The sequence below is a fragment of the Canis lupus genome, chromosome 13, assembly GCF_048164855.1.
Source record: "Canis lupus baileyi chromosome 13, mCanLup2.hap1, whole genome shotgun sequence".
In the NCBI taxonomy this organism is placed as follows: domain Eukaryota; kingdom Metazoa; phylum Chordata; class Mammalia; order Carnivora; family Canidae; genus Canis; species Canis lupus.
Window position 1 is genome coordinate 10,033,145 of NC_132850.1, and position 25,825 is coordinate 10,058,969.

At 42.5% G+C, this 25,825-nt stretch overlaps 1 long non-coding RNA gene across 1 annotated transcript in view; it reads left to right on the plus strand.

The window, feature by feature from the left end:
* LOC140602511 (uncharacterized) overlaps window positions 1–5,138 on the plus strand; it is a 56,877-nt gene extending 51,739 nt beyond the window's left edge. The window contains exon 3 of the long non-coding RNA XR_012005450.1: window positions 4,776–5,138. This is a non-coding gene — a long non-coding RNA (uncharacterized lncRNA). The remainder of the gene's footprint in view (window positions 1–4,775) is intronic.
* Window positions 5,139–25,825: the final 20,687 nt, after the last annotated feature.

Below are 25,825 nucleotides of genomic sequence, written 5' to 3' on the forward strand. Positions count from 1 at the left end.
CTTACCGTAGGGCAGCTGGCCCCCTCGAGGTCCTGAAAGCTTTCCTTCAAAATTCCTTAGAGCCTCACGCTATCCCTAACCCCCACTAACTAAAAAATGTATCGTCAGTCACCCCTCAGGACTCTCGTGCAGCTCTTTCCGTCCAGGAGTCCTATCCCTGTGCTTTAATAAAAGCACCTTTTTGCACCAAAAAAGCATCCCAAGAACTTTTTCTTGACCGTTTGCTCCTGGTCCATGACTTCAAAGTGCTTGTCAAGTTGAATGGTGTCTACAAACTTTAGGTGAATGCATGTAGGTTTCCTGAGAGGGATGGCACAGAGAAAGGGAAGAGAAGACAGAAAGGGCCTGTTGCAAGTTGGGTTTGGGAGAAGTAGAGATGGAGGTTACGGTGCAGGAATTTTTGAGGGAGCACTCTTGGGATCAACATCTGTGGAAGGGAGGGAGGGAACAGGAGTGGGCTCCTACTGTAGGGTCCAGAGCTCCTACAGGCCAAAGACCAGTGTTGGCTGACCCCCTGGGGACTCTGGAGCTACAATGGCCCATCACAGTAGTCCCCCAGATAAACTAAAATGGCCAGACTAGGGTTTTATATCCCTGCTTCACCAGTCCTTGAATGTGGGGCCAACTAGGAAGGTGACCTTGTCCCTGGAGGGGCTGACAGTTGAAGGTCTTCCACTGACTGCCCTCCCAGTAGCTGGTGTCTCGGGTCTTTACTGATGGGGAGTCTGAGCAGCATATCACAGTGTCTCACACACTCAGAAAACCCTTACTGAGCTCCACAAAATGCCAAGCATGGTGCTGGGTGCTGATGCTCTACTAGCTCTTCAGGACCTCACAGGCCACTGTGACAGTGCAGCTGGGGCGCAGGAGTGGACGAGCTCCTGGCTCCAGGGGTCCCAAACAGACCAAGTTCAGCTACCTGTTTATTAACGGATAAAATCCAAAGGCAGAGAGATGTGTGGGAGTGAAACAAGAAAGGAATTTATTCAGGAAGGCCACTCCTGGGAAGACAGCAGACTAGAGTCTCAAAGACTGTCTCCACAGAGCCACAAGTGCTTCCAGGGTTATATAAGGAAAACATGGGACAGAAGTGGGTGGGATGTGCAGGTGGGCAGTGGCAGATTGATCACTGTCTTGGAGTCAAGTTATGGTCAGGGTCTTACTGGCTCAGGGCAGTCCTGATTGCCTGAGAGGGTGAGTTGGGTTCCCATCAGGGGATGCTTTGCCTGCAAGGTCTTCAATCCAAGCTTAGAGACAAACTGGAAAAAAAAGAGCCCGACTGGAAAATTTGAGATCAAAATGGAGGCAGCTGAATTCCTTTTTCAGTTAATATCATGGCTACATACTCCTATAGTTCTTCGACAAACACTTTATTGAGTACTCGGTCTATGCCAGGTTCTGTTCTAGGTGCCTCTAAGAAGTGATGAACAGGACAGCAGGGTCCCTCCGGGGGGACACAGGTATTAACTAATTCATAAACAGGTCTATAATCACTGCTGTGTTAAGTACCATCCTAAACCAGCCTGCTGCGGGGAGGGGTGCAGACAAGGAGGCCTTCCCAGAGAAAGAAAAGTTTGAGCTGCACTCTGAAGAGTAAGTAGAAATTAGCCAGGTTGAAGCCAGGAAGCAAGTGCAAAAGTCCTGAGGGATAGAGAAACATGGTGCACTGAAGAATACAGAAGGCTGGTCCTGGGGGCGCAGAGGGAGCAAAGGGGAAGGAATGAGGAGGGTAAGGGTGAGGTCACGCAGTACTGGTAGGCCACAGTAAAGAGTACGGTCAAGAGTAAACCAAGAAATGATCATGGTTATTTATTTATTTGTTTGTTTGTTTGTTTGTTTATTTATTTATATTTAGAAGGTGAAGAGGGGAGGAGCAGAGGAAGGAGAAAGAGGAGGGGGAAAATCTTAAGAAGACCCCACGCCCAGTGCAGGTCTCTATTAGCCCAGTGCAGGTCTCGATCACATGATCCTGACATCAGGACCTTCGCTGAAATCAAGAGTCAGCTCTTAAAACTGAGCCACCCAAGGGCCCATTGTTGTTATTTAAAACAGGGGAGTGGCAGCGAATCCTATGGTGTGGAAAGGTCTCTCTGGCTGTTCCAAAGAAAGTGCATAGAAACAGGAAGAGCACGTGTGTTCTGGACACTGAGGTAAAGGAAACTCTGGGTTCTTAAGCCATGAGCAGTGGTGAACCTAGCAGTCAGGAAAGTTCCTGGAGGTGGTGACACTACAATCTTGTCTTCAAGGAGGAATGAGAACTCTGCAGGTTAGGGAAGAGGAGGGCGAAATGTGAGCCTGAGAGAGCAGGGCCTGTGAAGGCCCGGAGTCTACAAGGGGCTGCTTGGCCGTTGGCATAAGAAGGTAGAGGGTAGATGAGACTGGGGGGTCGTCAGGGCCACATGGAGGGGGTCGTCAGGGCCACGCCGAGGAGCTTGGGCTTTGCTCTCTGCTGTGATGAGCAGTTTTGGAAGGTGGCCACAAGCTCACAGTCAATGAAACTGAAAGCCAGGCCTTTAAAGTCAGAGCTGGGCTCCTTCTGCACTGCCAGGGTGGCCTCTCTGCCCAGGAGCAGCAGCCTTCTTGGAAGAGGCAGAGAAGAGAAAAGGTGCCCCCACCCCCCCAACCTTGGGCCGGTGCCGCCTGTCCCTTTCACTCAGCTTCTCCTTGCAAGTCCCAATGACGGCGGTCCACAAATTCTGCGCCATACAACTGGGAATTTTGCAAGCTTGGCCAAGCTATTTCCTGTTAAGACCCAGATGGGACGCCTGGGTCGCGTGATTCTGGGCACAGGATCGAGTCCCATCTGGGGCTCCCCGCATGGAGCCTGCTTCTCCCTCTGCCTGTGTCTCTCTGTTCTCTTTCTGTGTCTCTCCTGAATAAATAAATAAAATATTAAAAAAAAATAAAATCCAGATAGGTAGGCATTTCTACTAAGCAGGGAAAAAAATAGTGGTGAAATGTTTCTCTTCTGGGATCTATCCTCCTCCCCTAGTCTGGTGACTTTTATTACTTGTCTATGCTAGAATCTGATATGAAATGCTATTGATTTTAGACATCAGTGAATATTTTGTCATTTTCTTTTCAGTCCACTATGAATTTTTTTGTGTTTCTGAAAGAGCGTAGCTGATTCCAGGTGGTCTCTCTATACAAGTAGGAGACCCACAGGCACACATATGTGCACATACAGTTCTTAGCAGAGCACCTGAAAGGGCAAGGGACTCACTCCTAGATACCCTGTACTCCTCTTCCCATAATAAGCTCAAAGAAGCTTTTCCTGGGTACTTAGAATACGCATTAATGGCTTGTTCATTCATCAAATAGTTGAACACCTACTATCTACAAAACAAATTTTAAGAGTAGGGATATAGTAGTTAATAAGACAGACAAAAAAATCACAATAGTGGGCAGCCCGGGTGGCCCAGCGGTTTAGCGCCGCCTTCAGCCCAGGGCCTGATCCTGGAGACCAGGGATGGAGTCCCACATCGGGCTCCCTGCATGGAGCCTGCTTCTCCCTCTGCCTGTGTCTCTGCCTCTCTCTCTCTCTCTCTCTCTCTCTCTCTCTGTATTCTCATGAATAAGTAAATAAAATCTTAAAAAAAAAAGACAATAGTTCTTGAACATACATCCTAGTAGAGGGAAAAGAATGATAACTAAAAGTATAATATGAAACATATAGTACATTAGATGGCGATAAGCTGGGGAGAGGGATTGAGAATGGAGTGGGCAGTGGGAGGGATTTGGCGACTTTAATTCCAATGATCTGGCAGGAGGCCTCACTGAGAAAGTGGCATTTGAGCAAAGATCCGAGAAAAGAGAGCAAACAATGGGGAAAATTAGAAGAGCAGCCTTCCAGGAAGAGGGAACAGCAAGAACACAGGTCCTGAGGCAGGAGCATAGCAAAGAGGCTAGTGTGGAGGGAGTGAGGGGAAGGGTAGCAGGGGAGGACACTATGGGGTAACGGGATCCAGCATCCAGCAAGGCCCAGGCCCTTTGGCCTCGGAGCCATTGCAAAGACACTGGCTTGGAGTCTGAATGTAAGGCCCTTAAAGAGTTTAAAGCAGGGCGCCTGGGGGGCTCAGTTGGTTAAGTGCCTGCCTTCAGCTCAGGTCCTGATCCCAGGGTCCTGGGACCATCTGGGCTCTGCTCCGCAGGGAGCCTGCTTCTCCCTCTCCCTCTGCCTGCCACTGCCCTTGCTTGTGCTCTCTCTCTCTGTCTCTCTGTCAGATAAACAAATTTTTAAAAAAAGTTTTAAGCAGGGAGGGGCGCCTGGGTGGCTCAGTTGAGCATCTGTTTGATTTCAGGTTGGGTCATGATCTAGTGATGTAGTTTTTGAGTGTAAGTGAGGTCCAGAGACGATGGCCAAGAAAGAATTCTTAAGACATCTTGGGTGCAAAAACGGTGGTTTTGTTAAAGCATGGGGACAGGACCTGTGGGTAGAAAGAGCTGCTGCCCTGGGGTAGCACTGACTATATATATACTTGGGAGCTGGGGAGTAAAGGGAAAGGAGGATTTTCAGAACTTCTATATGCTAAAGAGGACCTACAAGACACTAAAGGCCTTGCCATTATCAAGTTCAGGTTGTTTTCCCCTCTAGTAAAGCATTAACATTAAGATAGTTGAAGGAGTTAAGGGAGTTTCCTTGTGGAAGTTAGGTTCTTGGTAACAATGCTTTTTTTTTCCTTATAAATCACTAAGACATTTGTAAACTGAGGGAGAGTCTGGTCTTGCTGAACTGTGACCTCAACAAGTTAACCATTTGTTTTTCCTTTCCTTAGCTTTAGGGCAGCCAGGAGTGCCCGAGGAGTGTCACACACACCCCACCTGTGAGTGGGGGTGGATTGCGGGTGTCCGCTCCAGCTTGGCTCTCAGCTTGCCCTCTGCTCCCTCACCGGTGGGATCGAGCCCAGCACGGAGCTCTGCGCTCGGCATGCAGTCTGCTTGTCCCCTCCCTCTGCTCCTCATGCTGTCTCTCTCACGCATGTACGGGCATGTTCTCTCTCTCTCTCGAATAATAAAGTCTTCTTTAAAAAATTAAAAAGAAAAAACAGAGTTTTAAGCAGGGGAATAGCATTTCTAATTCATATTTTAACAGAATCACTGTGACTATTGTTGAAGTGAGGAGACCAGTCAGCAGGCTACTGGGGTAATCAGTGTGAAGCAAAATGTAGGCTTGGGGATGCCTGGGTGGCTCAGTCAGTGGTTGAGCGTCTGCCTTTGGCTCAGGGTGTGATCCTGGAGTCCCGGGATGGAGTCCCACGTGGGGCTCCCTGCATGGAGCCTGCTTCTCCCTTTGCCGGTGTCTCTGCCTCTCTCTTTCTCTCTCTCTCTGTCTCTCTGTCTCTCTGCCTCTCATGAATAAATAAATAAAATCTTAAAAAAAAAAAAAAGGAAGTAGAGGCCAAAGGATTTCCTGTTGCTTGGATGTAGGGGATAAGAGAAAGAGAAGAGTCACGGATGACTTAAAGGTTTGGCCTGGGGTCGTGAGAGCAACTGGAAGAATGAAGTTTTGCCATAATTGAAATGAAGATGCCTACAGTGGCAACTGGTTTGGGATGGAAAATCAAGAGCTCGGTTTTGCAGCTGCTTATTAGTGGCAGTATGCTGTCAGTGTTTGACAACTGGTTCTCCAGGGAAAAGTGTGTGTGTGTGTGTGTGTGTGTGTCCGTATAAGTTTATTATAAAGTTTACTGATATAAATGGGTGCATAGCACACAACTCACAAATAATTAAATTTAGCAGTTCTCCCCTACCTGTGGGAGATGTGTTCCAAGACCCACAATAGATGCCTGAAACCATGGATAGTCCTGAACCCTATATAAAACCATGTTTTGGTGTGCCTGGGTGGCTCAGCTGGCTAAACATCTGAATCTTAATTTCAGCTCAGGCTATGATCTCAGGGTCATGGGATTGAGCTTCGTGGGACTCTGTGCTCGGCAAGGAGTTAACTTCTCTCCCCCTCCCTCTGCCCCCCTAAAAAAGACCCCAAAACCTATGTTTTTTCCTATACATACATACCTGAGAAAGTTTAATTTATAAATAGCTTAATTTATAAATATAAATTTGCAACAAGTGCAAATAATAAAATAGAGCAATTATAACAATATAGTGTAAACGTTGGCTGAATGTGGTCCTCCTCTCAAAATATCTTGTACTGTGTTTATAGTCAGGGCATAGAAGTGGAAGAGCACCTGGCTCCAGGGGTCCCAAACAAACCGAGTTTGGCTACTTTTTACTGACAAAATCCGAAGGCAGAGAGATGACTGGTAGTAAAACAAGAAAGGAATTTATTTCAGTGAGGCCAACACCGGGAAGATAGCAGACTGGTGGGTCTCAAAGACGGTCTCCAAAGTGTCGAAAATACTTCTAGGTTTCTATAAAGAAAAAGTGGGACAGTGGAAGGTGGGTCCATGCAGGTGCGCAGTTAGGGTCAGGTTGGTCATTATCTTGAAGTCAATCACTGGCAGGGTCTTGCTGGCTCGGTCAATAAGGGCAGTCCTTATTGTTTGAGGGGTAGCTTGGGCTCCCCTCAGGGATGCTTTGCCCGCAGAGTCTTTTGCCTGAGTCAAGATTTGAGCTGGAAAGAAGAACTGATCAATGTGAAAGTACAGACCGAGGTCATAATGCAGGTAGCTGACATCCTCTTTTATGTTCACCCTTCCTGTAATGATGTGAGATAATAAAATGCCTAGATGATGAGAGGAAGTGGGACGAATGACTAGGCGTTTGTGATGCAGTATTAGGCGGTTACTGACCTTCTGATGGTGCATGAGGAGGACTTTTTCCAGACTGCAGTTGACCTGGGTAGGTGAAACTGCAGAAGGCAAAGCCTCGGGTAAGGGAGGACCACTTTATATGATCCTCTTTATCATAAATTCCATATGGCCAATTTATTCTCACAGAATGCCTTAATTGATTTTTGCCAAGCTTGTTTGTTCACTTGTTTGCTTCTTTTTTAATGAAAATTTTAAGTTATTTATTTAAGTAATTTCTCTACCCAACATGGGGCTCGAATTCAGGATCCTAAGATCAAGAGTTGCATGCTCCACTGACTGAGCCAGCCAGGCAGCCACGATTTTTGCCAAACTTGTATCTGTAGCCAACTAATGGTTGCAATTGCTGAACAAGTATTGTTCTAAGGTTCAGCCATAAAAAAGAATGAAATTTTGCCATTTGCAACGACATGCAATTAAAACGATCCCCAGAGAGTATTACGCTAAACAAAATAAGTCAGTTGGAGAAAGACAAATACCATATGATTTCTCTTATATGTACAATTTAAGAAACCAAACAAACGACCAAAGAAAAAAAGACAACCTGAAAAGCGCTTCTCCCTCTGCCCATGTCTCTGCCTCTCTCTCTGTGTGTCTCTCATGAATAAATAAATAAAATCTTTTTTTTTTTTTTTAAAGAAAGAACAAACAGTCATCAGAGGGGAGGTGGATGGGGAAAGGGGTGAAATAGGGGAAGGGAATTAAGAGTACACTTACAGTGATGAGCACTGAGTAACATAGAATTGGTGAATCACTATATTATATACCTGAAATTGGTATAACATTATATGTTAACTAGAGTTAAAATAAAAATAAAAATTAAAAAAGGATAGTTCCAAGGTAAATATTAGTTAATATTTATTTACATTAATAGTAAGGCAAAAGTAGGAATCCTGGATGGCTCAGTTGGTTGGATGTCCGACTCTTGGATTTGGCTCTGGTCATGGTCTCAGGGTTGTGGGATCAAGCTTTGGGTCAGGCTGCAGGCTTGGGGCAGAATCTTCTTAAGATTCTCTCCTTCTCCATCTGTCCCTCCCCCCATTTCCTCTCTCTTTTTCTCTTTTGCTGTCTCAAATAAATAAATAGAAAAAATAAAATCTTTAAACTAGTAAGATGAAAGTGAAATAATAAATACTTATGTTGGAACTTCACCAGTCAATGACACAAATGACCGCTTTGTTGACTCAGATAGCAGTTTTCCAACGCTGGAAGAATAGTTCCTCAAATTTTTAATGTCATTTACAGTGTAAAATCTACAGACACAATGCAATCTAAATTTATTGTTTTAAGATATTATTTACTTATTCATGAGAGACACAGAGAGAGGCAGAGACACAGGCAGAGGGAGAAGCAGGCTCCATGCAGGAAGCCCGATGTGGGACTTGATCCGGGGACCCTGGGATCACTTAAAAATTAAGTCCTGAGCCGAAGGCAGACATTCAACTGCTGAGCCACCCAGGCGTCCCTGCAATCTAAATTTAATCTGCATTGTTAATATTCTTTACGTCACTTTCTTAGATATAGGCAACTGATAAAGTAGTAAATCAAACTGGTCAAATTTGCCAATTTCTGCAGAATAATAATACTCTCACCATGCCTGATTTCAGAGCTACCAACATGACGTCACTGAATGTGGAGTTAGAAAGAGATGCCAGAATAGCACACATTAAATAGTATTTCTATAATACAGAGAGAATAGATATAAATAACACCAAGAGCATAGGAAATAATAAAATATAGGAAAGTGATCAGTTTTGGGGTGCCTGGGTGGCTCAGTTAGTTGAGTGACTTTGGCTCTGATCATGATCTCAATGAAGGTCCTGGGATTGGGCTCTGCATCATGCTCCCCACTGGGTGGGGAGTCTGCTTCTCCCTCTCCCTCTGTCCCTGCTCCTGCTGGTCTTTGTCTCTCAAATAAATGAATGAAATATTTTTTTAAAAAAGTGATGAGTTTTGAATAGTACCTTTGTTTTTAATAGAATTTATTTAATTTTTAAGTTTACATAATTTAATTTTTAGTAATGGCTGTGTTTAACAAGAGGCTGGGAAAAGTCCTGAAAATGTAACAATGGGCTCTAGGAGACAGCTCCAGACAACACTCCTTTCTCTAGTTAAGTTGGCTAGCTGAGTCTGGACTTGGAAGAGAACTCCAGGTCAGAGATATAAATTTGGGAGTGGACGGCAGATGGAATATTTAAAACCATGATCCTGGGATGCCCGCGTGCCTTAGTGGTTGAGCGTCTGCCTTCGGCCCAGGGCGTGATCCTAGAGTCCTGGGATCGAGTTCCGTGTCGGGCTCCCTGCATGGAGCCTGCTTCTCCCTCTGCCTGTGTCTCTGCCTCTCTCTCTCTCTCTCTGTGTGTCTCTCATGAATAAATAAATAAAATCTTTAAAAACCAAAAACCATGATCCTGGATGATGATGAAGAGTTGGTGCAGATAGAACGAAGAACAGTTCTTGGGACGCTAACATTCAGCATCAGGGAGATGAAGACATCGGGGGAAATGAGACTTAAACGAGTACCTGGAGGAAGGACAAGAACCAATAGAGTGCAGTACCATGGAGGCCAAGTGACAAATTTGTGTCAAGGAGTGGTGGGGTTTTTTTGCTTATTTTCCTAATTTTGTAAGTTCTTAATTTTTTTGTTTGTTTTACCAAGAAGAAGTTATTAACAAGTCAAATACTGCTAATAGTAATATTAGGACTGAGAACTGAACATTGGATTTAGCAATTTGTCCTTAAGCAATGGAGAGAATCATACAAACAAAAATACAATATTTTCATGCCTTTTTGCCATTACTCATCCCACTCCCCTGCCCTTTTCTCCCCCTTCCTTATCCTTATGGCAGGCTCCCATCCTGCTTCCAGGCTTTATCAGTCAGTCTCAATAGGAAACAGATGACACACTCAGATTAGGACAATTAGACAAAGGTTTATTTACAAAGGGACTAATTTCAAACCTGTGGTGGGGGATAGAGGAAAACAAAGGGAGACAGTTCAAGAGCGGAATGGTAGCTGTTAATGCCCTTTGACCTGAAAGCGTGGGGATAGGGAAGAGGAGTTTCAGAAACTAGAGGAGTCCAGTTCATCAAACCAATGTGAAAGGGACAGTTACCTTCAAAGAAGGTTCACAGCCAGCTCAAGGGGAAACTTGGAGGAAATAGCCAGGGAATTAATTACCCTCACATTCCTCCCTCTCACCAGTCCCCTGCAAGGGTGTTGGCCCATACCTAAGCGGAAGCCAGGGAGCGAAGGAACCAATTAACTTAGTCTACACAGGTTCACTGTACCGGGCAGTGAGAGGACAGTAGATCCAAAAAGCCAGACAATCCAAAAAACAACAAAGAGCAAAACAGAAGTATCCAGCACACAATCCCAAATCCAAAAACAACTTCTAAGGCTTTTCTCAACATCTTTTATTTTTGAGTAATCGTTACACCTAGTGTGGGTCTCAAACCCACAACCCTGAAGATCAGGAGTCGCACGCTCCACCAGCTGAGCCAGCCAGCACCCCTCCCAACAGTTTTAGGTAGCGAGGTGTGTCTATTCTAAGCTTCCCTTTAACCTAGTGCTTATGCTCTATTGCAATGATCCTCAATTCTGGCTGCACCTTAGAATCATCTGGGGAGATTTTTAAAAATACTGACATCCAGTCCCATTCCAGACCAGTTGAATCAGAAAGTCTGGAAATAGGTCCTCAACATTAGTGCTTTCTAAAAATCCTCCTAAGGTGCAACCAGGACTGAGAACCACTGCTGTGATATCATTGCCTACCTACCTGTGTTTCCTTGAGGACTGTCTGGGCGCTTGGAGGGTAAGATCATGTCTTTAACACGCAGCATGGAACTTGATACATGGCAAGTGCTCAGGACGTAAAAGTTCCCATTACAGAGTATGATGACTTCACATTTTGTGTAATTTTGTTAGGATTGTGGTATATTTGTCACCTAGGGCATTGTTTTCTAACTGCAAATTGCAACCCATTAGTAGGTCGTAGGATCAATTTAGTGTCTCAGACCAGTATGGGGGGGAAAAATTGAATAGAAAAATATCAGTGTAGGTCTCAAATAGTAAGAGTTGGGGTAGTGAAAGAGGTATGAGTGATCCAGATTGCAACACAAACTATGTTTCTACTGTAGCTTGCATTCACAATGCTGGAACTCCACTGCTCTAGGACAGTTACCAAACTCTGTGCTTCTGTTTCCCTATCTTTTAAAATGAGGATAATAATAGTACTTCCTACCTCATGGGGTTGTAATGAAGATTAAATGAAGTAATACACATCAAGTGCTTGGTGTCTAGCACAGAGTAAATAATCAACAGTAGCTGTTTTATTGTTCAACAAAAAAACGCTTTTTAAAAACAGAGTATAAAACTTATTTATCCTGCAATTATTGCTGTATAGTATTAGGTATACAGATAGATACGGGGTTTTGTCTTAGATCAGTTATTATTTGTAAATGCTATGGCAATAAATAACCTTTTACAAACAGGAAGTTATGTACCCAACCTCTTTCCTTTTCTCGAGGTCAGGAATGTTGTGGGGCCTGATTCGGGTGGTGGAGGTGCTGCCTTAGATTCTATCTGAGGCTATGTCCTATTAATATCTTTACTGCTTCTGACCGGTGCCCGCAGGCTGTCTCTGCACCTGCTCTTGGAAAATTAACACAGCTCTGTTTAGAGGCCCTGGGAGGAGGACTCAGCAGGGCTTACTTATTTAAGTATCCAAAGCACTTAGCACCATGCCTGGTACGCAATAAATGTGGGCTAACCTATTGATAACTGTTGTGTGACATTGACCAAGTCATACACTCCAGACCTGAGTTTCTTGGGTATAAAATAAGGGAGAGGGATGCCCGGGTGGCTCAGCAGTTGAGCGTCTGCCTTTGGCTCAGGGCCTGATCCCAGAGTCCTAGGATCGAGTCCCACATCAGGCTCCCTGCATGGAGCCTGCTTCTCCCTCCGCCTGTGTCTCTGCCTCTCTCTCTGTGTGTGTCTCTCTCTGTGTCTCTCATGAATAAATGAATAAAATCTTTAAAAAAAAATAAGGGAGATTGCATGGAAATTAGAGGTAAAAGAAACCTCTGATTTTACAAGTGAGGTATCCAAGATTGAATTAGGGGTAGGCACTTGCCTAAGTTCACACAACGTTAATAGAGAGGCAGATACAGTTGAAGGCTCTCCGCTCCACAGTAGAGCATTTTCTATGGCATTGTATTGTCAATCCAATTCTAAAATCCTGGCAAGCAGTTAGAAACAACGGACTAAAGATCACATAGCAGCAGAGATAGATCTTGAAAAATATAATGTGTTGTACATAATCCAGTGCCATTTACATAAATATGAAATAGGTGCACACAATATGAAAATGCAGGGATGCTTGGGTGGCTCAGCGGTTAAGTGTCTGCCTTCAGCCCGGGGTGTGATCCTGGAGACCTGGGATCGAGTCCCACATCAGGCTCCCTGCGTGGAGCCTGCTTCTCCCTCTGCCTGTGTCTCTGCCTCTCTCTGTGTGTTTCTCATGAGTAAATAAATAAAATCTTAAAAAAAAAAAGAAAATGCACATTTTGCAATAAAAACAGTTGTACAAACAACACACTAAAGAGTTACTTGCAGGGGTAGGGAGAGGAAAGAAGGTAAAAGAAAATAAAGAGGAGCACTGGCTGGCTCAGTCCATAGAGTCTGTAACTCAGTCTTGGGGTTATGAGTTTCAGCCCCATGGAGGGTACAGAGATTACTTTAAAAAAGAGAGAGAGAGAGAGAGAGAATGAATGAACGAATGAATAAATAAAACAAGACTTCCAGGCCAAATAAGACAACTAAGTAACATGTTTAACACAACTCTCGCACTTAAAGTTTAAAAACAAAATAAAATACTATAATCTCTGCCTTCTTGGGGTTTTATTTCTAGCAGTATATGCAAAATGCAAAGCAGTTAGGTTGTCATGGATTTCTAAAGATCCTCCCCTCCTCTCCTTAGCGTCTGTCCTCAATTAGGCCTCAGTTTCTCTCACATGGACTCCTGGGGCAGCTTTCTCTTTGGTCTCCCTGCCTCCACTCTTGCCCCATCCAATGCAATGCAATGTCCCACAGAGACACAAGAATAATCTTTCTCACACAAAAAACTGATCATGGTTCTTTCTCTTTTGTTTAAATACCCTTCAGTGACTTAGCCTGTGAGCAAATGATGTCTTTTTCTATCTGGCTTCTTTCACTCATCATAGGTCATTTGCTTCTTTCCCCCTTTTTTTTTTTTTTTTTCATCATAGGTCATTTGGTTACCCATTCTGCTACATTATGAGTTTTTTGAAGAAAGAAACAGTGTTTTATTAATCGTTAAACCCCCAATACCTAGCCCAGGGCCTGGCACTTGGTGGGAGCCCAGTGATTATTTGAGGAATGAACGGATGCATGATTCCCCTGAGACTTTGTAATTAAACTGGTCATTTCCCCATCGTCAGTGGGGCCCCAGCTTCAGATCCCTGGGTGATGCAGGTGAGTTGCTAGGCAACAGCATGAGGTTGGCTCTGGGGTCACAGTGGAGAGTGTGCTATGGGGGCTGAGGCTGAGGTAATTGGAAACACTTCTATTCAGCAGCCTCTGAACTGCCTCTGGTTTCGCCCCTCCGCCCCATCCCCCACACAGCTGCAAGACAGATCTTTTCTAAAACAGGCATAGACCATAGCACTCCCCTATTCCAAAACCTTTGGGCTCTCATTTGAGGAAACTAAGGTTCAGAGCTTTGAAATAACTTGCCCAATGTCCATATAACAAGTAAAACGCAGAGCTAAACCCAGGTTTTTCTTATTCCAAAACCCAAGCCCTTTCCACTATTTTGATTTTGGATGAGTTGAATTTGAGGTACCCATAGATCATCCAGTGGAGAGACCCAGGAGTCCATGGTGGCCTTGCTGCCCCTCCCATCAATGCCTCCCATGGAATAGGAGCTTCAGCAACAAACAAATAATTTAAGGCCAGGAGATCGTTCCCCTTAAGAGGAGGGATAATCTTGAAGGTTCTGTACAATTTGGTATCTAGAGTTCCAGTTAGTGGACTTTGATCCAGAGAGCAGCAACATCAGGCCCCCAGAGCCCGTTTGCCTGACCTCATTGATTCCAGAAAGGCACAAGAGAGTGGTAAGCACTTGGCTAAGACTGGAAAAACAGAGGAGAGTTGTCGGGAAATGTTCCTAGGACAAAAGGACTTTTTGAACAATGAGTAGAAGACTAGGGAGAAATAAGGGGAATGTGATAGAGACAGTTCATAGGTCTGGATGTGTGAATTAGGAGAGATATAATAATCTAGTTGATGCCTACTTTCTTGGGTAAAATTATAGTTCTTTAAAGTATTCATTCGCATGCTCATGCCGCAAATATTTTTGGTTGAGCCGCATACCCTAACCTCAACCACACCGAACACTGTTAGTTCCAAAAGCTCTATCCCTCTCCAAGATTTGCACGCACACATAGTTCTATAGGAAACTATGGCAGTAAGTCTTAGTCTGGATGTAGGAAGGAAAAGGGGTGTGTGAAGGACGACTTCCAGGAGGAAGTGTCACCCAAATAGACACCAGAAAGATGTGGGGACTTAGCCAGTTCAGGGGGGAGGAGCAGGGAACTGGTCTGGCAGCGGAATAATGTGTGTAAAAGTTCAGAGGCAAGACAGCGTGGTGCATTTGGACAACTGGACAAAGCTTCTCATGGCAAATTCCTATACATTCTTTTTTTCCACTCAAACATGTCCCCTGTCCCTGTGGAGCTGTTCCCAGTTATCCCAGGGAGACTTGGAGCCTTTGCTATTTCCCAAAGCCTTATGTCTTTTCTTAAAAGATTCATTACATTATATTGTCATTTATCTGGATTGTAAAATTTTGTCTGTTCTCCTAAAGACCATTAAGTACTTAAAGGCAGGAAACTGATTCTGCTTTATGACAACAACAAACAGTGGCATTAGTAAGTGTTGTTGAATGAATGACTGAATGAATTAAACTCTTTATATGTCTTCTCCACTGAAATATGAGTTTCTCAGGGCCCAGGATCCTATCTAACTCATCTCTAAGAACTCTCTGGCTTTTGAGTTTATTGGAGAGTGCACAGGCTTCCGAGCACAGACAAAGGGCAACGTCAGTTGAGTTAGGTGTTAGCCATGGGACCTTAGCCTTCCTTGGTTTAGTTTCCCAATGGTCAAGGAAAGCAATCATTCCATTTTTACAGGGCTTCTGTGAAGGTTGAATGAAAAGATGTATGTGATGTGCTTTGCACAATGCTCAGCACATAGTAAATGCTGGTTGAATGAACGGGCAGATAGGCGGTATGGCAGTGGTTGAAGAGAAGACATAGGAAAAGACAAACAGGGAAAAGATGATTCCCTTCCAACCTTAGATGAGAGACGATTATTTCCCCCTCATCACTGAGAGATGACTAAAGCACTGTGCCTCCAACTCAAGAACTCCAAATTCCAATTTACGACCCTCTAACTCAATGTTTCATGCTCAGCCCCCCTTAGACTTTCCCACTTTGCCCACTCTTTTCATGCTCTTGTATTATCTGTGAGTTCATCTCCCCACATTGAAAAATCCTGGAGAAGAGGGATCAGGATAGATTAATGCCTGGCACTTGAGGAATGGCTCTCATTAATCACATGTGAAGTAGAAATATAAAAGACAATGAGGCAACCTACTGGGATGCCTGGGTGGCTCAGTAGGTTAAGTGGCAAGCTCTTGGTTTCAGCTCAGGTCATGATCTCAGGGTCATGGGATCGAGCCCTTAGTTGGCAAACTCTGCACTCAGTGGGAAATCTGCTTTTTCCTCTCCCTCTGCCTTTTCCCCTGCTCGTTCTCTCTCTGTCTCTCTGTCTCTCTCTCTCAAATAAATAAGTAAATCTTTTTAAAAAAGCCAACCTACTGAATGGGAGAAGATATTTGCAAATTATATATCTGATGAGGGGAAGAACTCATAAAGAACTTCTACAACTCAACACCAAAAATAACTGAATAATCTGATTAAAAAATAGTCATTTTTCCAAAGAAGATATACAAATGGCCAACAAACATAAGACCTTCAGCATCACTAATCATTAGGGAAATGTAAATCAAAACCACAATGAAGGGACGCCTGGGTGGGTCCCCGCAGGGAGCCTGCTTCCCCTCTGCCTATGTCTCTGCCTCTTTCTGTGTGTCTCTCATGAATAAGTAAATAAAATCTTAAAAAAAAAAAAAAGGCAAGAAAACCCCCCCACAATGCTACACCTATCAGAATGCTAGGTATCAAAAAGACAATAAATAATATGTGTTGGTGAGGATGTGGAGAAAAAGGAACACTTGTGCACTGTTGGTAGGAATGTTAATTGGTACAACCACTGTGGAAAACAGTATGGAGGTTCCTCAAAAAATTAAAAATAAAGGCGCCTGAGTGGCTCAGTCGGTTAACAGCCTTCAGCTCAGGTCATGGTCCTGGGGGCCTAGGATGGAGCCCTGCATTGGGCTCCTTGCTCAGCTGGGAGTCTGCTTCTCCAGTTCCCTCTCCCTGGGCCTGCCGTGCTCTCTTTCTCTGTCAAATAAATAAATAAAATCTTCTAAAAATTTAAAAATAGAAATACCCTATGATCCAGTAATTTCACTACTGGATATTTACCCAAAGAAAATGAAAACACTAATTTGAAAAGTTGTATGTATCCCGGTGTTAACTGTATCATTATTTACAATAGCTAAGATATAGAAGAAACCTAGGTGTCCATCAACAGATGAATGGATAAATATGTGGTATATGTATGGAATATCATTCAGCCATTAAAAAATGATATCTTGCCATGTGTGACAACATGGATGGATTTCAAAAGTATTATGCTAAGTGAAATACGTCAAAGACAAATACCATATAGTTTTACTTACATGTAGAATCTAAAAAAACAAAACAAATGAACAAACAAAAAAGCAGAAAAAACCTGCTAAATACAGAGAACAAACTGGCAATTGCCAGAGGCGAGGGGAGTAAAGGATGAACAAAATGGATAGAGAAGTGTGGGAGGAACAGGCTTGGAACAGTTTGGAATGAATAAGTCACAAAGGTGAAAGGTGACAGCATAGGGAATATAGTGAATAGGATTGTCCTAGTGTATGGTGACAGATGGAAGCTCCACTTGTGAGCATAGTGTAACCTAGGGAGTTGTCAAATCCCTATGTTCTACACCTGAAACTAATGTAACATTGTATGTCAACTATACTTCAATTTCAAAAGATAATAAAAGGAGCAGATATTAAACAAACAAACAAACATGAGTCTGAATAGTACATTCGGGGTGATTATGGACTCTAATTTAACTCAGACATCTTGTTGTTTTTTTTTTTTTTTTTTTAACTCAGACATCTTGTTAAAAAAAAAATTCTTCCTTGGTAGCAATTTTCTGTTTGGGGCCAGTGACTTGGTTTATTGAAAAGACCTTAAAGTGTTGTTGATCTGAGCCAAAGAAGGTTCAGAAATCCTTTTCTTGGCAGGGACTCAATCCTTTCTATTATGTCCACTTCTCTACACAAAAAAAGGATTATAAAAAATCTTTCAAAATTGATTCTCTTGTAAACACTCAAAGAAAGAATGTCTATCCTGTGGCTGGGGTAATTGACTCTAAGAATAAAGTGGAGGTCTGGGGAGGGGGCTGGGAGAAGGAAAAAAAAAAGGTATTTTAATTGTAAAGACATAAAATGTCTGAATCTTCCCTCCCAAAGTATTTAGCGTAATTGGCAACAATTTCTCCCTCCCCCACTCTCTGATTGAGAGACAGCTCACTTCCTATTAGAAGAAAACCAGATCACTAACCTAGGAACCTGAGTCTTGGAAAGTTTATTTTACTAGAGCATGCTTCCAGAGGGAGCAGAGAGCAGGAAGCCTGCATTTTCTCTCTGTTTCAGTCCACCTGGTACCTGGACTTACCACCATGCTTGTGATTGGCCTCAGCTTCTCCCCCCTTCCTCTTGGGACACTTTGCAGCCTTAGAAATATTTGGGCAGATGCTTCCTGTGGAAAATATTTCACAGGGCTGCCCTCTGTTATATGAATTTCTGGTAGAAGTATTGAAGGTTTGAGGCTAGGCTCCATATTGAGATACTAGGAGGTATATTGTGCTTATAAGGGATCTGTTATTTATTTATTCATTCATTCATTCATTCATTCATTCATTCATTTATTTATGATAGACATAGAGACAGAGAGGCAGAGACACACACAGAGGGAGAAGCAGGCTCCATGCAGGGAGCCTGACGCAGGACTCGATCCTGTGACTACAGGATCGCGCCCTGGGCGGAAGGCAGGCGCTAAACCGCTGAGCCACCCAGGGATCCCGGGATATGTTATATTATTAGAAAATTCCTCAGAAATTTCTTTGCCTTGTCAAAAATTAAAACTTTTTTTTTAAAGATCTTATCTATTTGTTTGAGAAAGAGCATGAGTGGAGAGAGGGGCAGAGGGAGATGGAGAGTAGACTCGTTGCTGAGCAGGGATCCTAACAGGGAGCTCTATCCCAGGGCCCCAAGATCATGACCTGAGCTTAAGGCAGACGCCCAGCCAACTGAACTACCCAGGCACCCCTAAAACCTCTTCTTTTCTTCAGCAAGCAAACTTTGAAATTTGTTAAATTCCTGGCCATACCAGCCCGGGTGGCTCAGCCGTTTAGAGCCGCCTTCAGCCCAGGGCCTGATCCTGGAGACCCGGGATTGAGTCCCACGTGGGGTTCCCTGCATGGAGCCTGCTTCTCCCTTGGCCTGTGTCTCTGCCTCTCTCTCTAGGTCTCTCATGAATAAATAAATAAAATTCCTGGCCATACCACATATTAACTATATAGTTGGAAAGGTTGCCTACCACCTCTGAAACTCAATTTTTTTCTGAAAAATTTTCTTTGGGAAATAACAGTCCCCATTTCCGTTCCTACCTCCATCGATTGTTATGAGGTAGGGAGAAAAGATCAGTGCAAATCTCCACAAGAGTAATCGCTTATAAATTATAACTATTATCAGTGTTATACCCTGGAACCAAAGGGTCAGTTCTGCTAGTTTTTGAGCCAGTCCCACGTGACCAGTGTAGAGGTAGACTGCTATACCTCTGTAGCAGGTGGGACCAAGAATTAGGCCTGGTTTGGGATAGGCCAGACTGATTCTGTTTGTGCGATTGGTCTTCAGCTGCGGTTCTCCTATTTAATACACCTGTTGCATGGTTTTCAGCCTGCGTACACTGTGATGATGGCTATGATAGAGGAAAGCAGAAGAGGCGGTGGGATTACAGAGAAGAGGAACTGGCTAGTATAAAAGAATCAGGAGAAACCACAGAAAAATATTCTGGGAAAGATGATGTCTGAGGCCTGAAGGACAAAGGGGTTTCAGCTAGCTAAGAATTACACACTCCCTCTTACCGTCCCAGGCACCTGTTTGCAAAGCTTCAGAAATGAGGTGCCTTGCTTGGTGCCTGGCATCCAATCCAAAATCATGGACACCATTGCCTAGGTATCTCAGCTTTTTGATCTGAGAACAGAGACAGAATATGAGTACTAAATATATTCTCTCCTTCATTAATATTCCTAATCTTTTTTGGAAGTTTCTAAACTTCCCAGCCCTGTGCTAGGCAGAAGTAGGAGATAAAAAAGGGGAAGCCATGATCTGTGCTCTTAAAGACCTTGTAATCTGGTTGTGGTAAGAACTAGGCCTGCAGTACGGCTAATGATGTGTTCCTCGGGAAAGGCAGCTGTCCACTCAGACTTACCCCTCACAGGCTGGCATTACCATGGTCCAGTATCCTGACAGTCTCAGAACTCTGGTTATGTGGCACATGAAGAATGGAGATGTCTCTCAGGTTAGAGACATATCCTCAAACTCACATTAACAAAGCTCAGTGTAACATGCATAAACCCGAAGTCCATTTATTAATCTACATAAAGAAATTATTTGCAAAGACACTTTTATTTGCAAAGCAGACCAGAACACTTACATCAAAAGACCAGGGCTCTTTCTCTTTCCCTCCAAGCTTGTTACAAGGGAAGCCAAGTATCAGAGCCCAGTAGCCCAACAGGCCTGGAATTAGACCAAAAGATGTAACTGTACTCACTTCAACTGTTTCTCAGCCCTGATTGCACATCACAATCACTGGGAGAGATTTAAGCACTTATGCCTGGGACCTACTGAGATTCTGATTCAGTTGGTCCACGGTAAAGCCCAAATAGGAATCTTAATTAATTAATTAATTAATTTTGTTTTGGAATCTTATTTATAAGTTTCTAAGGTGAGTCTTTTTTTTTTTTTTTAAGGCTTTGAGAGAGAGAGAGAGAGAGAGAGTGAGAGAGAGCATGGGAGCACCTGAGTGGCAGGGAGGGGCTTTGAGAGGGGCAGGGGGAGAAGAAAAAGCAGACTTCCCATAAGCAGGGACCCTGACACCTGCCTGGATGTCTGACGGGGGGATCATGACCTGAGCTGAAGACAGACACTTAACCAACTGAGCTACCCAGGTGCCCCTGCTAAGGCAAGTCTAATACATGGCAGAGGGCGGCTTTCTAGGTCTTGTCAAGGAAATCATGACATGTATGTTGCTTGGCTAAGACTTCTTAGCTAAGGACAGTGACTTTCCTTTTTCAAGGTTCCATGGTTGACCATCCTCCCTTTCAATTCACACAGATGTTCTCCAATCAGGAGATATTATAATTGATATGGTTTCCCATTATTATGTTGCAGTAAGTTTCTAGGCCTGCAGCTTTGAGAATACTCCCAGGACATCTTGATTGAAGTTCTAAGTGTGTTCCCAAACTTTTCAGTTTTACACATGGGTTCTAAGTTTCTTATATATGGCCAATTTCTTTTGTGAAGAGTGGATTTTATTTCAGGGGAAATCTTAGTTCCATGCTTTTTTGGGGGGGGTGTCCTACTGTTTATCATCAAATCCAGAGAATAATCCAAGGTTGTGGAAATTCAAAGAGAAAGTTTAATTATGAGTTAACTCTATATGGACACAACAATGGTTCAATGGAAAGAATCAGAGTGGTTTGAGTACACATCTTGATTTTGACCTTTTCAGTTTGGGCAAAAGGCTTTATCATCCTGAGCTTCATCTGTAAATTAGGGATTATCATGCCCAGCTTTTATCCTTGTGATGAGTAATAAAGATACTGTATGAAAACTCTTTGGCATAGCATAGGCCCTCAATAATATAACCATTACCACTGGTACTATTGAGAGAATGTGTCTCTCAAAAGTTAGGGATTATTTTTTCAGAACCAAACCCCCTCTCTCTTTACTTTTTTTAGAGTAGAAATTTATCATGCTTTAGAAATAACAGTATAAAATATAATGATACATGCTCATAAAAAACTCAAGTAGTACAGTAAAAACACAAGGAAGAAAGAAAGATCACCCTTAATTCTAACACTTAAAATAATATCTTTAATGTATGGTAAAAATCATTCTGGACATCTGTATATGTATGTACAAAGCATAATCAACACATGAAATAATTCTAAAGGGCTCATATGTGCAAAATATTTCAAATAAACGATTTAATAAAAAGATCTTATTGAATTTAACTTAGAAAATAAAACAAAAGACGTCAATAAATGATAGCTATAGAAAGATTATGAAAATAATTGGAGTCATCATCTTTTAAACTATTAATTTTTAAAATATTTTTAGGGATCCCTGGGTGGCGCAGCGGTTTGGCGCCTGCCTTTGGCCCAGGGCTTGATCCTGGAGACCCGGAATTGAACCCACGTCGGGCTCCCGGTGCATGGAGCCTGCTTCTCCCTCTGCCTGTGTCTCTGCCTCTCTCTCTCACTGTGTGCCTATCATAAATAAATAATAAAAAAAAATAAAATATTTTTAAAGATTTATTTATTTATTTATTTATTTATTTATTTATTTATTTATTTGAAGGAGAGAGAGCAGGAGCATGGGGAGGGGCAGAGGGAGAAGGAGAAAGGATCGCAATGTACTCCATGCTGAATGTGGAGCCTGAAATGTTGAGCTCAATTTCAAGACCCTGAGATCATGACCTGAACTGAAATCAAGAGTCAGACACTTACCGGACAGAGCTACCTGCGTGCCTCTAAATTATGCATTTTAGTATTAGACAATATTGACTGATTATTGTCTGTCATGGTGGGGTGATTTACATTTCCCTAATCTCTCTCATACTGCCTAATTTTTGTTGCTCTTTTTTTTTTCTAAGATTCATAATGTTTACATTTTATTTTGTAACTATAATTCCTCTATCTGTTCAGGCTTAGTTCTAGATTTAAATAGATTCCATTTTCATCATCAGTACTTTATGATAGTTTCTTTTTTTTTAATTTACATTCATGTCTCGATTAGCTGGATTTTAGCACTAAGAATTTTTAAGAAGGATGCTGGATTCCTTAAATTCTTTCCATTTTAATGATGTCTGCCTGTTGCTTTTTTAATTTAAAATGACAACAGCTGAATAACGGCTTGCTATTTTTGCAACTCTTCTATAAATTTAGAATTTAAAATTATTTTTATTTAATTTATTTTTTAAAGTTTTTATTTATTTATTCATGAGAGACACAGAGAAAGAGAAGCAGAGACACAGGCAGAGGGAGAAGCAGGCTCTATGCAAGGGAGCCCGATGTGGGACTCGCTCCCGGGATCCCAGGATCACGCCTTGAGCTGAAGGCAGATGCAATTAACTGCTGAGCCACCCAGGGGTCCCTTAAAATTATTTTTAATTAAAGAGTTAAGAAATAGTGCTCCTGGCTGGCTCAGTCAGCAGAGTATGTGACTCTTGATCTTGCTGTTGTGAGTTTGAGTCCCACACTGGGTGTAGAAATTACTTAAAAATAAAACCGTAAAAATCATAAAAAAAATAGTTTAAAAATGCAAAATAATACGACATATTGTTTAGGGATACAAATATGCATCGAAAGTCTAGAAGGGTTCCTGGCTGGCTCAGTTGGGAGAGATGCAACTCTTCACCTTGGGGTCATGAGTATGCCCACATTAGGCATAAAGCTTACTAAATAAGTAAATAAATAAGTAAGTAAATAAATAAATAAAATTCTTTACAAAAAAAGTCTAGAAGAAAAAAAAAAGTCTAGAAGCATTCATAGGGTAACCTATGGAATGAGAGAAGATATTTGCAAATGACATATCTGATAAAGGGTTAGTACCCAAAATATATAAAGAACTTATAAAACTCAACACCCCCAAAACAAGTAATCCAATTAAAAAAGGGACAGAAGACATGAATAGACGTTTTTCCAAAGAAGACATACAGATGTCCAACAAGACACACAAAAGGATGCTCAACATCACTTATCATTGGGGAAATACAAATGAAAACTACAATGAGATATCACCTGACACCTGTCATAATGGCTAAAATCAAAAGCACAAGAAACAACAGGTGTTGGTGAGGATGTGGAGAGAGGGGAACCCTCTTACACTGTTGGTGGGAATGCAAACTGGTGCAGCAACTCTGGAAAACAGTATGGAGGAGGTTCCTCAGAGTTAAAAATAGAACTACCCCATGATCCACCAAAGGCACTATCAAGTATTTACCCAAAGAATACAAAAATATTAATTCAAAGGGATACTTGCATCCTAAAATTTATAGCAGCATTATCTATAATAGCCGAATTGTGGAAAGAGCCCAAATGTCCACCAACTAAGGAAGTATGAAAAAATGTGGTATACATATACAATGAAATATTACTCAGCCATCAAAAGAATTAAATCTTGCCATCTGTAACAACGTGGATAGAGCTAGAGAGTATTATGGTAAGAGAAATAAGTCAGTCAGAGAAAGACTCATGTGTGGAATTTAAGAAACAAAGCAAATGAACTAGGGAAAAAAGAAGAGAAAGAGATGCATATCAAGAAACAGACTTAACTATGAGGAACAAACTGATGGTTACCAGAGAGGAGGTGGGTGGAAGGATGGCTGAAACAGATGAGGAGGATTAAAGAGTACACTTGTTATGACGAGCACGGGGTGATGTATGGAAGTGTTGAATCACTAAATTGTGCACCTGAAACTAATATTATACTGTATGTTAATTAACTTGAATTTAAATAAAAAATTTTTAAAAGATTTTATTTATTTATTCATGAGACACAGAGAGAGAGAGGCAGAGACACAGGCAGAGGGAGAAGCAGGCTCCATGCAGGGAGCCCAATGTGGGACTTGATCCCGGGTCTCCAGGATCATGCCCTGAGTCAGAGGCAGGCACTCAAACCGCTGAGCCACCCAGGCATCCCTAAATAAAAATTTTTAAAAAGCATACATAGGAATGAAAAACACCAAATTCATGATAGTGAATACTTCTGGATTCTAAAGGAGGGGAAAAAGGCTTAGGCAACTGTAGACAAATACATAGGGGCTTTAATTTTATTGGTAATGTGTCATTTCTTCAGTGGGTTGTGGTAATATAGTCAGTATTCATTATATTACTTTCTATAATTCTTTGTATATCTGAAATTTTTCATTAAAAATGAGATAAGAGGTGCCTGGGTGGGGAAGTTGGTTAAGCATCTGACTCTTGGTTTTGGCTCAGGTTGTGATCTCAGGGTCTTGAGATTGAGCCCCAAGTCTAGCTCTGTGCTCACCATGGAGTCTGCTTAGGACTCCCCCTTTCCCTCTGCCCCTCCACTGTGCACACAACTCTCTCTCTCAAATAAATACATCTTAAAAAAAAAAAAAAAAAAAGATGGACACCTGGGAGGCTCAGTGGTTCGGCACCCGCCTTCGGCCCAGGGTGAGATCCTGGAGTTCCAGGATTGAGTCCCACATTGGGCTCCCTGCATGGAGCCTGCTTCTCCCTCTGCCTGTCTCTGCCTCTCTTTATGTGTCTCTCATGAATAAATAAATAAAATCTTAAAAAAAAAAAAAAGAAATATATAGGGGCATCTGGCCGGCTCACTCAGTAGAGCATAAGACTCTTGTGTTTAAACTCACAACCCCAAGATCAAGATTTCTTTAAGTAATATTTACACTTAGTGTGAGCCTTGAACTCAAAACCTAGAGATCAAGAGCTGCATGCTCCGCTCACTGAGCCAGCCAAGTACCCCAAAAATAAAATCTTAAAAAAAGAAATATATAGTTCAGTGCCCAAATGAACATTTGTGATAAGTCCTTACCTTACTCCCTTGTACAGATTTACCACTGAACAACAGCTGAAACTTGAGCTACCCTCTCCATGCTGCCTTTGCTTTAAGGCCAAAAATGTGAGTTGAGGGCAGATTGTAAAGGACCTTTAATACTTGCACCTTCGCCTGAGAGTAAGGAGAAGCTGTTAAGTTTTCAGCTGGGGAGGGGCGTGGTCAGATTTATGTTTAAGGATACTGACTCTGACTACAATAGAGAACAATTGAATGAGGATTGAGAATAGAAGCAAGAAGATAAACCAGGGCACTGGCAATAGTGCAGAGGAGAGTAAATGGGGTCTACACCAAGCCTGTGGTAGTGCAGATAGTGGGAAAGGGAAAGATAGAAGAGCTAAGAAGGAAATAGCAGCAACAAGACTTGAGAGTGATTGGGTGTATGGTAAGAAGGAAGACTCAAGGATGACTCATCTGAACTTCCTTGCGAATGCTCTTTGTACATTTAAAGTATTTGGCACTTAGTATAAACAGTATGCTATGTCATTTTGCTTTTTGTATTTATCTTTTGTCTTCTCAGTAGACTGGCAGCTTGTTGAGGGCAAGAACTGTCTTTTCTTTGGCTCCTCCATACCACCCGGTCCCATGCCTTGTGCCAGAGCTTACCAGAAACTGGTAGGAGCTGAGAGGTGCTGAGTATGATGGTCTGAAGCTAGGAGTAATAATATTCTGATGCTCTGGGAAAGGGTGCTGAGGAAAGGTGAATCTTGCAGCTGGCTGGCTAGGGCAAGCCTTTGAAGAACCAGAAGAAGAAGGATCTGGAGCAAGAGATGAGTTGAAAGCTAGTATTCTCTCTCTCTTTTTAAAGTAAGCTTTGCACCCAATGTGGGGCTTGAACTTACAACCCTGATATCAAGAGCCACATGATCTATGGGTTGAGCCAGCCAGGCATCCCAACAATCCTGATCCTTAATAG